Source organism: Sus scrofa, chromosome 3, assembly GCF_054392235.1.
Source record: "Sus scrofa isolate SSC_HxYL_T2T_F1_AM1 chromosome 3, Sscrofa_HxYL_maternal_Yorkshire_Landrace_v2.0, whole genome shotgun sequence".
Classification (NCBI taxonomy): domain Eukaryota; kingdom Metazoa; phylum Chordata; class Mammalia; order Artiodactyla; family Suidae; genus Sus; species Sus scrofa.
In genome coordinates this window covers 45,434,573-45,448,956 of record NC_139385.1, presented here as the reverse complement: position 1 = coordinate 45,448,956, position 14,384 = coordinate 45,434,573, and the positions used below count along the sequence as shown (strand labels likewise).

Here is a 14,384-nt window from a genome sequence, read left to right as displayed (position 1 = left end):
AGAGAAATAGAGTACCTTTTTTTCGCCCGCATTAATAGTGTTCGACCTCAGAAAAGAACGTTCATTCTATCTCGGTTGACGTGGAAGATCCCTCTAGGAAAGCGGTGTATGATCCACTTCTTAAAAAACAAACACGAATTATTCCCAAACCGTAGCCGTCTGTGCATGACTGCTCGAGAACGACTCTGTCGTGGAAGGTTTTGAACACTCAGAGCCAGGAGGAAAGGGGAGAGAAAAAAGACACGTTAGCAACATACAAAAATTTGCAGGTCAAAAGGCTACAGGCAAAACTTTGAGAGCCGACAAGTTGCACCTTCGATCTCTGAATGGGTGAGAATTGAAAGAGCGCTTCTGGGAGAATAGAGAGTAAGCAGAGCCAGTGATGATGCTGATTTGATCTGGGTTACAGTTGTGGGTGATTTTCTGCCTGGATTTCTGTTATTTCACTATAGTTAATTGTGTGACTTCTTATAGTTCCTTCAGGATAAGAAAGTGGGGGGGGGGGTAAGTAGGGCTCGTAACAGTGAGCGGGGGTTGGGGACCAAAGCTCAGACCAGCCGCCTCCTTCCTTCTCTCCCTCCCTCCCTCCCTCCTTTTCAAAACTAAAGAGGGCAGGGCGGGCAAGTATCTGACCTGGGGAGAGAATTGCCCCTAAAAAGACTCGGCACCGCAGTTGGTGTGCGTGTTAAGTGTTTGTCTGCTCGGTTAAACTGCAAACGTCGAGCCTGGTGAGGAAGGAAACAAAAATGAAAACCAGCAACATCCTCTGGTCCAGAATCCGACCCCCTTTCTTCCTCTGTCTTAAGAATCCACCTTGCCAACTTCTGCATCCCCAGTGCCTGGCATGTGTTAGGCGCTCAACAGACAACTTGAGTGAATGAAGGGCTATGTTGGGGCGCCGGTGGAGCCTAGACCTTATGGGAAAGAGGCACACTCCCTGGCTGATCAGGAAGCCTGGGTCAGATCTCATGTGGGCAAGCGAAGTAATTTGTGTGTCCTCTGCTGATGACATTTACTATTGTCCTGCGCCCAGCTAGCTCAGTCTGTAGAGCCTGAGACTCTTAATCTCAGGGTTGTGGGTTCAAGCCCCACGTTGGGCGCATGTATTTTGTTTTGCACCAGCGGCTACAGGGAAGGGTGAAAAAGCCAGGACTGCCTTCAAATACATGCCTAGTAAGTGTCTTTGAATGAAAGTCTTTAAGTTTAGCAAGACTCAGAAAAATGGTATCTATAGTACTATATTTTTAAAAAAATGGATAACCAAGAAAACAACAATAAAAGCAACAACGACAAAGGACAAACAGAAATAATGTGCCTCCTGAGGGGATCTTAGAGGCAACAAATGTCACATTTACAATTAAACATTTTCTGGTATCCCCATTACATTTTGGGGTGGGGTGGGGGATTTGTCATCATGGCTCAGCGGTAACGAACCCATCTGGTGGCCATGAGGATGCCGGTTCTGATGCCTGGCCCCGCTCAGTGGCTTGAGGATCTGGCATAGTGGTTTAAGGAGCTGGCCTTGCGGTGAGCTGTGCTATAGGTCCCAAACACAGCTTGGATCCTTTGTGGCTGTGGCTGTGGTGTAGGCCGGTGGCTGAAGCTCCAATTCAACCCCCATCCTGGGAACCTCCATATGCTGCGGGCGTGGCCCTAAAAGAGCACAATAAATAAATACATTTTTTGGGTAAACCCGTGCCATTCAAAATTTCCCAGGTCAGGGGTAAAACACGCACCAGAGCTGTAAGCAGAGCCACAGCAGCAACAACGCTGGATCCTTAACCCTCTGAGCTGGGAGGGAACTCCCCCATTACATTTAAAAAAATGGAATTAATTAAAAAATATATATATATTTGTCTTTTTTGCCTTTTCTAGGGCCACTCCTGCGGCATGGAGTTTCCCAGCCTAGGGGTCTAATTGGAGCTGTAGCCGCCGGCCTACACCAGAGCCACAGCAACGCAGGATCTGAGCTGCGTCTGCTACCTACACCACAGCTCACGGCAATGCCGGATCGTTAACCCACTGAGCAAGGCCAGGGATCGAACCCGCAACCTCATGGTTCCTAGTCGGATTTGTTAACCACTGCACCACGAAGGAAACTCCAGTATAATAATATATTTATTTTAATCACTTTATTATAATGTCACATGAAATTATCAATGAGATGTATCATATTCTTAACTTTAGAACTTTTGATTTTTTTTTTTTCAAGGGCCACACCTGTGGAATATGGAGGTTCCCAGGCTAGGAGTTGAATCCTAGCTGTAGCTGTTGGCCTATACCTCAGTCACAGCCACGCCGGATCCCAGCCATGTCTGCAACCTGCACCATGGCTCGCGGCAATGCCAGATCCCCACCCACTGCGTGAGGCGGGGAATTGAACCCTAACCCTCACAGATACAAGTCGCATTCGTTTCCGCTGCTCCACGTCAAGAGCTCCTCCTTCTGTATCCATAACTGGCCTTATTCTGTAAAGAACTTTTCCCCATGAACATGGGTTAGACTTCAGATTTTTGTGGCTTGTAAAAGCTCCCAGGCCAGGAATTGAACCCATGCTCCTGCCGCAGCTGTAACCAGAGCCACAGCAGTGACAATGCTGGATCCTTAACCACTGGGCCATCGGGGAACTCCTCTTTGCTCTTTTTAAAAGATCTCTGTTTATTCACAAATCTTTTTTTTTAATTACTCGAATGAGTTGATCACATCTGTAGTTGTATAATGATCATCATAATCTGATTTCACCGGATTTCAATCCCACAGCCCAGGCACATCCCCCCACCCCCCAAATTGTCTCTTTGGGAGACCGTAAGTTTTTCAATGTCTGTGAGTCAGCATCTGCTCTGCAAAGAAGTTCCGTCTGTCCTTTTTTCAGATTCCACATGCCAGTGAAAGCATTGGATGTTGGTGTCTCATTGTCTGGCTGACTTCACTTCGCATGATAATTTCTAGGTCCATCCATGTTGCTAAAAATGCTGGCATTTCGTTCCTTTTAATGGCTGAGTAATATTCCATTGTGTATATGGACCACATCTTCTGGATCCACTCCTCCGTCGATGGGCATTGAGGTTGTTTCCATGTCTTGGCTATTGTAAATAGTGCTGCAATGAACACTGGAGTATATGTGTCTTTGCGAGTCGTGGTTTTCTCTGGATAGATGCCCAGGAGTGGGATGGCTGGATCAAGTTTATTCACAAATCTTTACTGTGAAAAATTTCAGAAAAGTTCCAGGAATAGCACGTTAAACACTGTCTGTGGATCCTTTTGAAGGTCATTTGCCGTTTGTATATTGTCCACATTGGACTTTGAACATTTCCTCACTTTCTTTTTTTCAAAATGATTAGTCTTTTTCCTCTTTATTTTTCTTATACACTGATTTTTGATTCTAGGGTATGTTTTTTTTTTGTTTTTTTGTTTTTTTGTTTTACATTTTTAAAATTAAAGTATAGTTGATTTACAGTGCTGTGCCAACTTCTGCTGTATGGTAAAGTGACCCAGTTTTATATATATAAAAATAGACATTCCTTTTCTTATATTACCTTCCATCACGGTGTATCCCAAGAGATTAGACAGGTTGCCTGTGCTACCCAGTAGGGCTTCATTGCGTATCCATTCTAAATGTCAGAGTTTGCTTCTATTAAACCCAAACTCCCTTTCCCAGCTGGATGAGCAGACTCTCCCACTTTCCCGTCGGGAGTGGTTTGCTTCTGATTGGGGCACATCATCCAGGAAGAGGCCATCACCATCTTGCCTCATAACAGTGCTAGGAAACCCGGGGAGAGAGCAGTTCCACGAGGCATGTGACCGTTTTTCTGGGACAGGGCGAGCATGGAGCTGCCGCTGGCCGCCTCGCCTGCCGGATGGAGAGAGATGGTGTGTGGAGTGAAGTACCGCAGAAACACAGGGAATCAAGAGACAGAGGAATCCTGGTTCTGACGTCATTGTCTGGGTCCCTGGAACACGCAGCCTTTGGTAGGAGGAATTTTGGCCTTTGCGGTTCTATCAAGCCATAGATTCTGTCTCTGCTTAGGCTGATGTGAGTTGGTTTTCTGACACTTGGAAACCATGGCTTTCCTGATGCAGTCGCTGTTCTTCATCTCCTCCCCCAGATCTTTGAAAATTAATTTTCTGGGGTTGGGGAGGTTGTCGTATTTTTGGAAATGGAATGAAGAGTGCTTGGTGTCACAACACGTGTCTGATGGAGACGCACAGGCTCCTTACAGCCCTGGATTTTTTATTTTGAGTTAACTGAGAGCAGGTTAATGATATTTATTAAGATTCCCTGGGCAGCATAAGGAATATATTATTTGTAAATAACCCCAAATGGAAGATTAATTGGAAGACCACTTCGATTTCCAGAGGAGATTTTTTTTAGGAATTCAACGGCCACTTCTGACCCAGGCGTATGGCTTTTATGAGTGACTTTTTAACATTATCAACTTGGGAAATCAAACTTCACAGTGCATAAGATCAAAGCCTCAACTAGAGAATCTCATACTGAGTGAAATGAGCCAGAAAGACAAAGACAAATACCATATGATATCACTTATAACTGGAATCTAATATCCAGCACAAATGAACATCTCCTCAGAAAAGAAAATCATGGACTTGGAGAAGAGACTTGTGGCTGCCTGATGGGAGGGGGAGGGAGTGGGAGGAATCGGGAGTTTGGGCTTATCAGACACAACTTAGAATAGATTTACAAGGAGATCCTGCTGAATAGCATTGAGAACTTTGTCTAGATACTCATGTTGCAACAGAAGAAAGGGTGGGGGAAAAATGTAATTGTAATGTATACGTGTAAGGATAATCTGACCCCCTTGCTGTACAGTGGGAAAATAAAAAAAATTAATAATAATAATAATAAAAAAGCCTCTATGGCACCTTAAAGCCAGATTTTGCCTTCAGAGCAACGAGTGTGATGCATACTTGACATGGGAATTTTCTGTTCCTCATTGGCATCCACGTCCTACCATTTATAACTGAACTCAGCAAAGTTTCCCATTTCTACCTCATTTACCCCCAAGTTAGAACATATGATGAGGAGCTCCTGCCGTGGTGCAGTGGATTGAGAATCTGACTGCAGTGGCTTGGGTCTCTTCAGAGGTGAGGGTTTGATCCCCCGCCTGGCGCAGTGGGTTAAAGGATACAGCATTGCTCCCGCTGCAGCTCGGATACTGTCTCTGGCCAGGGAACTTCCACATGCTGTACATTTATGCTGCAGCCATAAATTTTAAAAAAAATGAATTGTGGAGCTCCCCATCATGGCTCAGCCGCAATGAACCTGAGTAGTATCCGTAGGTTTGATCCCTGGCCCCGCTCAGTGGGTTAAGTATCCGGTGTCACCGTGAGCTGTGGTGTAGGTCACAGACACAGCTTGGATCTGGCATTGCTGTGGCTGTGGTGTAGGCTGGCAGCTGTCGCTCCAATTCGACCCCTGGCCTGGGAACCTCCATTTGCCATGGGTGTGGCCTTAAAAAATGATTAAAAATGTCTTATGACATATGAAGATAAACATGTGACCCTATTTCTAAATAACATTTATGTGGAACACAGATGGTTGAGGAGAGAGCAAAAGGAGGGAAATTTCACGTGATACCTTGAGCCTCCACTGAGTGGACATGATCCCTCAGGCCCTGATGAAGTTAGGAGTCACGAGGTCGTTAGCATAATTCACCCCATTTCGTCTGCACAATGCTACGAGGTGATTCTTATTTCTCTTCTCTACAGAGGGTGAAATTGTGCAATTTCGTGAACCTTGGCAGCTTACTTATGATGCCTGACTGATGATGTGGGTCTGGGAAGTCAGTAATGATCTGTGTGAATCCAAAGTTTAGGAGTTCCCACCATGGCACAGTGGTAATGAACCTGACTAGTATACATGAGGACGTGGGTTCGATCCCGGGTTGAGGATCTGGCATTGCCCTGAACTGTGGTGTCGGTTGCAGATGTGTTCAGGATCCTGCAGCCTAAGGCTCCAATTTGACCCCTAGCCTGGTAAATTCCATGTGCTAAGGGTGCAGCCCTAGAAAGCAAAAAACAAAGCAAAAGTTGAATCCCTCTCCAGCATCCTGTGTGCTTCCCAGCAACGCGGGGTGAGTTATAGAGGGCATTGCTGCTAATGAGTGCCCCTGAAATTGCATCATTCCCAACCTTGCCAAGTCCCGCACCAGCAATTACATAGCTCTGTTGACAGGTCTTTATTATGCTATCAGTGTGGGATCCAAAAAAGCCACGGAGGAGAAGCGGCAATTACTCTCTGCTTGTCTCTAATGACGCTCTCAGGGAACATGGCCCTAGTGGCCACTGAGGCCCCTCTTTCCTGTATTGAACGCTGAGTCCAGGCCTCCAGCTCCTTGTTGGTGCAGAACCTGAAAACCCCAGTGACGGCTCCTTTTCCCTCTCTGGCCGGGTCTGGAAATGTGAGCAAGCCTGGGAGTTCCGGTGAATGTGAAGACAGCCATTCTTCCCGGGTAAGAGTCGGATCATTGGGACTGCATCCCTAAGTGCTTGCTAGGGTGTAAAGGCTTAAGGGGCATTCTTACTCCATCTTACTTTTTTTTTTTTTTTTTTAAGAATTGGAGCTGTAGGAATTCCCATCGTGGCTCAGTGGTTAGCGAATCCGACTAGGAACCATGAGGTTGCGGGTTCGGTCCCTGCCCTTGCTCAGTGGGTTAACGATCCGGCGTTGCTGTGAGCTGTGGTGTAGGTTGCAGACGCGGCTCGGATCCCGCGTTGCTGTGGCTCTGGCATAGGCCGGTGGCTACAGCTCCGATTTGACCCCTGGCCTGGGAACCTCCATATGCCGTGGGAGCGGCCCAAGAAATAGCAACAACAACAACAAAAGACAAAAAGACAAAAAAAAAAAAAAAAAGAAAGAAAAGTAGTTAAAAAATTTCCCCCACTTAAAAAAAAAAAAAAAAAAAAGGCTTGTTATTTGACAGGTAAACCCGACATATTACGGAACATAAAAAAATCATAAGGAAGGGTGTTCCCTTGGGGTTGCAGGGGGTTAAGGGTCTGGCAGTTATCGCTGTTGTGGTGTGGGTTTTGGTGTCAATGCATCCCAGAAGCTCATTCAAAGGAGTCAGCCGGTCTCATTTTCAGCGGCCGGTGGAGAAAGAGAACCGGAAGTTAGACCCGCCCACTGGCACAATCGTGTGAGTTGCCAGCACCGGCGTCGCTCCTGGATCTTGATCTTGTTTGGTCTCCTGGAGGACTGTGTGCTGCTCCAGGGATCCTCAGGGTCACAACCCTTTGTGGGGCACCCTGGGGCCCACCTACGGCTTGATCCTCCGTTAAAGTCTGACTGCATCATGGGGGCTCCTGCCACAGGGGCTTCCACTCCACTCTGTCAAACCAGCTCTGTCCCTGAGCACCCAGCTCAGGCTTAGCCTTGTACTTTCTTGGTTGCTGCTGAATCCTTGGGGACTTTTTTATATGGAATGTACTTCTATACATTTTTTTCTATGTCATAGCTGTGTCTGTGAAATAGACTTCGAAAAAGTAGATATGAAGATTGTAATATTCAGATATCTAATGTTTTAATGTGCTTTTCCTTTATTGATATGGTTACATTAACTTAAATTTTTTTTTTTCCCTTTTTTGCCATTTCTTGGGCCACTCCCGCGGCATATGGAGGTTCCCAGGCTAGGGGTTGAATCAGAGCTAGAGCCACCGGCCTACACCACACCCACAGCCATGCCAGATCTGAGCCTTGTCTGCAACCTACACCACAGCTCACAGCAACACCTGATCCTTAACCCACTGAGAATGAGGCCAGGGATCGAACCTGCAGCCTCATGGTTCCTAGTCGGATTCGTTTCCATGGTGCCCCAGAGAGACTCCCATGTAGAGTAATAGTTTTTACCTTTTGAGTTCATGTGGGGTGATGGAGCACATGGAGGTTCATGAATGTTATACATTCAGTATGGAGTGTATCTTTTAGTAACAGAAAGATCTGTACCCTCTTTAATCCTTTATTTTCTCTTAAAGCATACTTTTCTTAATATCATGATCCTTCCTTTTGGCTTGTATTGACTCATTTTTCTCAGACTGTCTGAAATAGTTGACTAGGATAAAGGGTTCTTTCTCTTTGTGTTAATATCCCTTTTTTTTAGCTTCTGGTACATGAGAAGAAAAAAAAAAGAGTATAATTCTATACCTGGACAGAAGAGTCAACAATAAATGCCTCCATCTTCTGTTCACTGTTAATAACAAATAAAACAGCATGAGTATAAAATTACTGCATGCTTTGTAAGAGCAAAGTTTCCATGTGTCTCTTGCACATTTTGTGCCTTTCTGAACATTTTGTGAGCAGAGCCATTCACTGTTTTTGTTCTAGACCATTCCTTCCAGGAGGTTTTGTATAATGAACATCACTGGAGGAGAGAAATGGTGTGTCTTTCCGGAGCAAAGGACAGGTTTTTCTGCTGTCTGGTATACTATCCTATGTATCCTTCTGCGACCAAGTCAGGAAGGCTTATCCTCACCAATGAAAGATTTGATTTCCTGAGCTTGGGGATCCTCTCCTCTCACAACCCAGGTAAACAGGTGCTGCTTGGCCTTACTCAGGTCAATCTGTGAGACTCGGGGCTCCGGGAACTGGTGTAAATGCTGATACTCTGGCTCCTGCTACTGCTGTGGGTCGTGCAGGCATGCTTCACTTTGTTGCACCTTGAAGATAAGGTGTTTTTCCCAAATTGAAGGTTTGTGGCTGCTCTGTAATTCTTACAATATTTCAAACATTTCCATTATGATTATATATTTTTATAGTGATCTATGATCAGTCATTTTTTTTTTTTTAATGTCCTGGAGAGCGGCATGTGGAACTTCCCTGACCAGGGATTGAATCTGAGCCGCAGCTCACACCACAGCTGTGGCAGCACCAGATCCTTACCCCACTGTGCCTGGCCAGGGATCAAACCTGCACCTCTGCAGCAACCCAAGCTGCTGCAGTAGAATTCTTAACCCATTACACCACAGCGGGAACTCCCCAATCAGTAAACTTTGACATTATTATTGCAAAAACTTTATGACTTTCTGAAGGCACAGATAACAGCAAATTTCTGCAATAAAATTTTTTCTTTTACTTTTTTATGTAGTGATTTTTATTTTTTCCATTATAGCTGATTTACAGTGTTCTGTCAGTTTTCTACTGTACAGCATGGTGACCCAGTCACACGTACATGTATGCATTCTTTTTTCTCCCACTATCAGGCTCCATCATAAGTGACTAGACATAGTTCCCAGGGCTACACAGAAGGATCTCATTGCTTATTCATTCCAAAGGCAATGGTCTGCATCTATTAACCCCAAGTTCCCAGTCTCTCCCACTCCCTCCCCATCCCCCTTGGCAACCATGAGTCTATTTTCCAAGTCCGTGATTTTCTCTTCTGTGGAAAGGTTCATTTGTGCCATGTTTTAGATTCCAGATATAATTGAAATCACATGGTATTTGTCTTTTTCTTTCTGACTTACTTCACTTATCATGAGAGTCTCTGGTTCCATTCATGTTGCTGCAGATGGCATTATTTTGTTCTTTTTGATGGCTGAGTAGTATTCCATTGTGTGTATATACCACATCTTTCTAATCCAATCCTCTGTTGATGGACGTTTAGGTTGTTTCCATGTCTTGGCTATTGTGAATAGGGCTGCAATGAACCTGCGGGTGCATGTGTCTTGTTCAAGGAGAGTTTTGTCTGGATATATGCCCAAGAGTGGGATTGCTGGGTCATATGGTAGTTCTATGTATAGTTTTCTAAGGTACCTCCATACTGTTCTCCATAGCGTTTGTACCAGCTTACATTCCCACCGACAGTGTATGAGGTTCCCTTTTCTCCACACCCCCTTCAGCACTTGCTATTTGTGGACTTATTAATGATGGCCATTCTGACTGGTGTGAGGTGGTATCTCATGGTAGTTTTGATTTGCATTTCTCTAATAATCAGGGATGTTGAGGAGCAATAAAATATTTTTATTTTATTTTATTTTTTTATTTGTTTTTTTTTTATTTTTTTTTATTATTTTTTTTAATTGTTATCTTTTTAGGGCTCGCACGCTGGCATATGGAGGTTCCCAGGCTAGGGGCTGAATCAGAGCTACACTCCCCAGGTGCAGCAACTTGGCATCCGAGCCTACACCACAACTCATGGCATCCTACACCACAGTGGCACCCACTGAGCAGTGCCAGGGTTCGAACCTATGTCCTCATGAATACTAGTCAGGTTCGTTAACCGCTAAGCCACAACGGGAACTGCCAATAAAATATTTTTAAAGTAAGGTGTATACATTTTTAAAAAGACATAATGCTACTGACACTTATATGCAGTATAGTGTAAACATAACGTTTATTTGTACTGGGAAACCAAAATATTCAAGTGACTCGCTTTGGCTTTATTTTGGTATTTTCTTTATTTCGGTGGCCCGGAATGGAACCGACACTATCTAAGTTATAGGTTAAACCCTTTGTCTTTGACCTGAGAGTCTTGTGCTACCGTCCATGAAACTGGAAGACTAGTTTGTTAACTTGCCAGTGGGCTAAAATCTCAGACCCTTCACAGTTTTCAACACTGCTTATTGAAGAAATTTTTGGAAAAACCCTGCATTTGGAATATTTTTCTCTCCTACTTTTTCATGTAGCATTTCCACTGTTGTGATGTTCTGGCAACAACAAAAACAGCTGAGCCCTGGCAGCTGACCAAAGCACACGTGCTTAAATACTAGGCTGGATTGCACTTATCACATTATAACACACACTTTGAAAAATAAGTGTTTTCTTTATCTTTTCTTAATTTTGACTTAATATTGGAATAGAGTTGCTTTATAATACCGTGTTTCAAGTGTACTATAAAGTAATTCAGTTATACATATGCATATATCTTTCTTTTTCAGATTCTTTTCCCATAGAAGTTATTACAGAATATTGAGTAGAGGTCCCCATGCTAGACAGTAGGTCCTTATTGATTATATATTTTGTTTTATTTTATTTTTGTCTTTTTAGGGCCACACCTGCGGCATATGGAGGTTCCCACTCTAGGGGTCGAATCGGAACTGTAGCTGCCTGCCAGCCTGTGCCACAGGCACAGCAGCGTCGGATCTGAGCTGCGTCTACCATCTACACCGCAGCTTATGGCAACGCCGGATCCTTGACCCACTGAACAAGGACAGGGATCCAACCGGCATCCTCACGGATAATACTTGGGTTCGTTAGCTGCTGAGCCACAACAGGAACTCCTGATGATATATTTTATGTATAGTCGTGTGTATATGTTGATCCCATAGTTCTAACTTATCCCCCCCGTCCTCTTTGGTAACCATAAGTTTGTTTTCTAAGGCTGAGTCTGTTCTTGTTCTGTAAATAAGTGCACTTGTATCCGTTTTTGGAGCGTCCACATATGGGTGATATTTGTCTATGATATTTGTCTTTCTCTGACTTACTTCATTTAGTGTGATCATTCCTAAGTCCATCCACGTTGCTACAGGTGGCATCACTTCATTCTTTTTTATGGATAAGTAATATTCTGTCGTATGTATACACACCACATCTTCTTTATCCAATGCACTGTCAATTCAGTGAACATTTAGGTGACTTTCATGTCTTGGCTGTTGTAACTAGAGCTTTGGTGAACACGGCAGTGCGTGTATCTTTTCAGTTTTATGGTTTTCTCCAGATGGATGCCCAAGAGTGGGAGTGCTGTATCAGAGAGAAATTCTGTTTTTAGTTTTTTAAAGGAATCTCCGTACTGTTCTCCATGGCTGTACCAATTTATGGTCCCACAGACAGTGGAGGAGGTTGCCTTTTCTCCACACTCTCTCCAGGCTCTATTATTTGCCGACACTTTTTTTTCCTCTTTTTTTAGGGCCACGCCTGTGGCATATGGCCGTTCCCAGGCTAAGGGCTGAATCTGAGCTGCGGCTGCAGGTCTACACCACAACCACCGCAACACCAGATCCGAGTTGTAGCTGTGGCCTTAACCCACTGAGTGAGTCCAGGGATTGAACCCGCATCCTCATGGATACTATGTTGGGTTCTTAACCGGCTGAGCCACAATGGGAACTCCCTATTACTTGCAAACTTTTTTTTTTTTTGCCTTTTCTAGGGCCACACCCGCAGCATATGGAGGTTCCCAGGCTAGGGGTTTAATCAGAGCTGTAGCCACCGACCTATGCCAGAGCCACAGTAACTTGGGATCCGAGCCTTGTCTGCAACCTACACCACAGCTCACGGCAACGCGGGATCCTTAACCCACTGAGAAAGGCCAGGGATCGAACCCACAACCTCGTGGTTCCTAGTTGGATTCATTAACCACTTCGCCATGAAGGGAACTCCTACTTGCAGACTTTTTGATGACTGCCATTCTGACCAGTGTGAGGGGATAGCTTATTGTAGTTTTGATGTGCATTTCTCTAATAATTAGTGATGTTGAGCATCTTTTCACGGGCTTTTGTCATCTGTATGTCTCGTTTGTTTGGAGAAATACCTACTTAGATCTTCTGCCCATTTTTTAATTGGATTTTTTAATATGAGCTGCATGAGTTGATTGTATATTTTGGAAGTTTATCTCTTGCCGGTTGCATCATTTGCAAATATTTTCTTCCATTCTGTGGGTTGTCTTTTTGTTTTGTTTATGTTGCCAGTGCTGTGCAAAAGCTTTTAAGTTTCATTAGGCCCCATTTGTTATTTTTGTTCTTATTTTTATTACTCTAAGAGGTGGATCCAAAACAGTCTTGCTGCGATTTATGTTATGAAGAAATCACACATTTTTCCTCTGAGAGTTTTAGAGTGTTCAGTCTTACATTTACATCTTTAATCCATTTTGAGTTTATTTTTGTGACTTCACATTTTCTTTAAAAATAATTTTACACAATGTAATCCACGCCATCTAGCTCTTTACGAAATTTCTCTGTTGTTAGGTGGTAACTGCCCAAAATGAAACACAAACCTGCAAGACAGGAATAGCTGGAGAAACTATTATATTGTAACAACATAACTTGTATCTTCCCTGTTTTTTCTTTTCTCTTCTTTTTTCTTTTTCTTTTTTTTTTTTTTTTTTGTATATTAAGGGCCACATCCTCCTATGGAGGTTCCCAGGTTAGGGGTCGAATTTGAGCTGCAGCTGGCGGCCTACACCACAGCCACAGCAGCACAAGAGCCATGTCTGTGACCTACACCACAGCTCATAGCAATGCCAGATCCTTAACCCACTGAGTGAGGCCAGGGATGGAACCTGCGTCCTCATGGATGCCAGTCAGGTTCGTGACCGCTGAGCCACGAAGGGACCTCCTCTTCCCTGTTTCTTATGCCATCCCCAACCTGTGCTAAAAACAGAAACTCCCGCTTTCCCTGTAGGACCAGCTGCTCCCTAGACTGCGGGGTGAGCCTGCTTTCTCTCGGCTCAGTGCTCCCGGACACTCTGTTGGCCGACAAGCCTGCTTGAGATCTCATTGCTCCTGTCTCTGCCTCCTTCTCCCCCCACCATTGCTAACATCTGTCTCGTTGGCGTGGTTTACCAGGAAGTTCCTGTGCGGCATGAATTATGGCTCTCAGTCTTTCCCTCCTCTGTAATCCAGTTACAGGTCCATAACCATTCCATGGCCTCCGGGCCGATGGAGGGCCCTTCCCTGACCCTTGACTAGGGTTTCGGCCACAGGAATTGCTTTGGCTGGTGGGATGTCAGTGCAGGCCACCCAGGGAGAGGCTTAAAAGGACTTGGGTAGGGAGTTCCGGTGGCAGCGCAGCAGAAATGAATCCGACTAGAAATCATGAGGTTGCGGGTTCGATACCTGGCCTTGCTCAGTGGGTTAAGGATCTGGCGTTGCTCTGAACTGTGGTATAGGTCAGAGACATGGCTTGGATCCTGCGTTGCTATGGCTGTGGTGTAGGCCGGCAGCTGTAGCACCAATTGGACCCCTAGCCTGGGAACCTCCATATGCCACAGGTGCAGCCCTAAAAAGCAGAAAAAAAAAAAAAAGAAAGAAAAAGGACTTGGGTAGGAGTTCCCGCTGTGGGGCAGTGGGTTGAGAACCTGACTGTGGCAGGCTCAGGTCCCTGTGGAAGCGTGGATTCTATCCCCTGCCCTGCCCAGTGGGCTGGGGGATCCTGCACAGGTGGCTTGAGGGTCAAAGCTGCAGCTCGGATCTGATCCCTGGCCAGGGAACTTCCATATGCTACGCCATGAAAAAACAAAAATTTGGGGGGCGGGGCTTGGAGTTCCTGCTATGGCACAACAAGGCGGCCCTGTCTTGGGAGCACTGGTTTGATCGCTGGCCTGGCACAGTGGGTTAAGGATCCAGTGTAGGTTGATACTGTGCCTTGGATCTGAGCCCTGGCCGGGGAACACCCTATGCCTCGGGGTGTCCAAAGAAAGAGAAAAAGTGGTCTTGAG

The 14,384-nt window shown here is 45.0% G+C and overlaps 1 protein-coding gene and 1 non-coding gene across 2 annotated transcripts in view; both read left to right on the top strand.

Annotated features, from left to right (window-relative positions):
- Positions 1-14,384, top strand: part of OR1F1 (olfactory receptor family 1 subfamily F member 1) — a 61,756-nt gene that overhangs the window by 33,705 nt on the left and 13,667 nt on the right. The window lies entirely within an intron of this gene.
- On the top strand, positions 1,028-1,100 carry TRNAK-CUU (transfer RNA lysine (anticodon CUU)). The gene has a single exon. It is a non-coding gene; the product is annotated as a tRNA-Lys (tRNA).